The following is a 2500-nucleotide window of genomic DNA, read 5'->3' as shown; positions in this document are numbered from 1 at the left end:
GGACGAGCGGCGGGCTCCGTGGTAGGACTGCTGAGATCGGTGGGTCGCCTCGGCCTCGCTGCCGTACGGTCGCGCCGGGGTTGGCCGCGGGCCAAGCTCGCGAAGTAGCCCCGGCGCTGGAGAGCGACCCGCTGGCCGGAGGAACCGTCCGCCCGAGCGACCGGCGCGAGGCCGGTGCCGGCGGGGGCCCTCCGATGGCGGGTCATGGTTGCCGATCGGTCGGTGGGGGAATGGAGGTGCGGTGCGTGGTGAGGAGCTCCGGGCGGGGTGGGCCTTCGCCCGGCCCGCGGAGTCCGATTGAGCGCCGCCCGGGTCGGGCGGGCCCGCTCCGTTGAGCGCACGGAGGTTGAGATAGAAAATATTGCAACACGCGGAGCTCCAGGCGGGGGGGCCCTCGCCCGGCCCGCGGAGTCCGATTGAACACCCCCCAGGTCGGGCGGGCTCGCTCTGTTGAGCGCACGGAGGTTGACATAGAAAATATTGCAACACGCGGAGCTCCAGGCGGGGGGGGCCCTCGCCCGGCCCGCGGAGTCCGATTGAACACCCCCCAGGTCGGGCGGGCTCGCTCTGTTGAGCGCACGGAGGTTGAGATAGAAAATATTGCAACACGCGGAGCTCCAGGCGGGGGGGGCCCTCGCCCGGCCCGCGGAGTCCGATTGAACACCCCCCAGGTCGGGCGGGCTCGCTCTGTTGAGCGCACGGAGGTTGACATAGAAAATATTGCAACACGCGGAGCTCCAGGCGGGGGGGGCCCTCGCCCGGCCCGCGGAGTCCGATTGAACACCCCCCAGGTCGGGCGGGCTCGCTCTGTTGAGCGCACGGAGGTTGAGATAGAAAATATTGCAACACGCGGAGCTCCAGGCGGGGGGGGCCCTCGCCCGGCCCGCGGAGTCCGATTGAACACCCCCCAGGTCGGGCGGGCTCGCTCTGTTGAGCGCACGGAGGTTGACATAGAAAATATTGCAACACGCGGAGCTCCAGGCGGGGGGGGCCCTCGCCCGGCCCGCGGAGTCCGATTGAACACCCCCCAGGTCGGGCGGGCTCGCTCTGTTGAGCGCACGGAGGTTGAGATAGAAAATATTGCAACACGCGGAGCTCCAGGCGGGGGGGGCCCTCGCCCGGCCCGCGGAGTCCGATTGAACACCCCCCAGGTCGGGCGGGCTCGCTCTGTTGAGCGCACGGAGGTTGACATAGAAAATATTGCAACACGCGGAGCTCCAGGCGGGGGGGGCCCTCGCCCGGCCCGCGGAGTCCGATTGAACACCCCCCAGGTCGGGCGGGCTCGCTCTGTTGAGCGCACGGAGGTTGAGATAGAAAATATTGCAACACGCGGTGCTCCAGGCGGGGGGGGCCCTCGCCCGGCCCGCGGAGTCCGATTGAACACCCCCCAGGTCGGGCAGGCTCGCTCTGTTGAGCGCATGGAGGTTGACATAGAAAATAATCCAACACGCGGAGCTCCAGGCGGGGGGGCCCTCGCCCGGCCCGCGGAGTCCGATTGAACACCCCCCAGGTCGGGCAGGCTCGCTCTGTTGAGCGCATGGAGGTTGACATAGAAAATAATCCAACACGTGGAGCTCCAGGCGGGGGGGCCCTCGCCCGGCCCGCGGAGTCCGATTGAACACCCCCCAGGTCGGGCAGGCTCGCTCTGTTGAGCGCATGGAGGTTGACATAGAAAATAATCCAACACGTGGAGCTCCAGGCGGGGGGGCCCTCGCCCGGCCCGCGGAGTCCGATTGAACACCCCCCAGGTCGGGCAGGCTCGCTCTGTTGAGCGCATGGAGGTTGACATAGAAAATAATCCAACACGTGGAGCTCCAGGCGGGGGGGCCCTCGCCCGGCCCGCGGAGTCCGATTGAACACCCCCCAGGTCGGGCAGGCTCGCTCTGTTGAGCGCATGGAGGTTGACATAGAAAATAATCCAACACGTGGAGCTCCAGGCGGGGGGGCCCTCTCCCCCCCCGGTGAGTCCGCTCACAGTGCCCCTATGTCGGGCAGGCTCATTGCAATGTGCGCATGGAGGTTGACTTAGAAAATATTTGAGAGTGACATGAGCTCCAGGCAGACACCGACTCATCGCCCGTGGGGTGTCCGACGAGCCCTCACCAATCTTGGATTAATGTTTGGCGAGGCTCCCCTGATCAGCTCTGGAGGTGGCAAGTTCTGAAAAAGTGGTTTCTGAAAATGTGCCCCTTGTATTTTGTGAAACCAGGGGTAACCTAGCGAGTAGGCAAACTCATCCCCTGACTGGGGGGATCAACTTTTACCTACTACAGCGCCCCTAATGGCCAAAAGTGGTACTGCTCCCCCTGGTAGCCTAACCCTCTGAAATGAATGGGAAAAATTAATTTAGGCTACCAGGGCTTTGGGCTACCAGGGCTTTGGGCTACCAGGGCTTTGGGCTACCAGGGCTTTTTGCTACCAGGGCTGTGGGCTACCAGGGCTTTGGGCTACCAGGGCTGAGGGCTACCAGGGCTATTATAGGCGGCCACCACTGCACTAG

Source organism: Filicampus tigris, unplaced genomic scaffold (assembly GCF_054856515.1).
Source record: "Filicampus tigris isolate MCC_2025a unplaced genomic scaffold, RoL_Ftig_1.0 HiC_scaffold_35, whole genome shotgun sequence".
Classification (NCBI taxonomy): domain Eukaryota; kingdom Metazoa; phylum Chordata; class Actinopteri; order Syngnathiformes; family Syngnathidae; genus Filicampus; species Filicampus tigris.
This window is presented reverse-complemented; position numbering follows the sequence as displayed.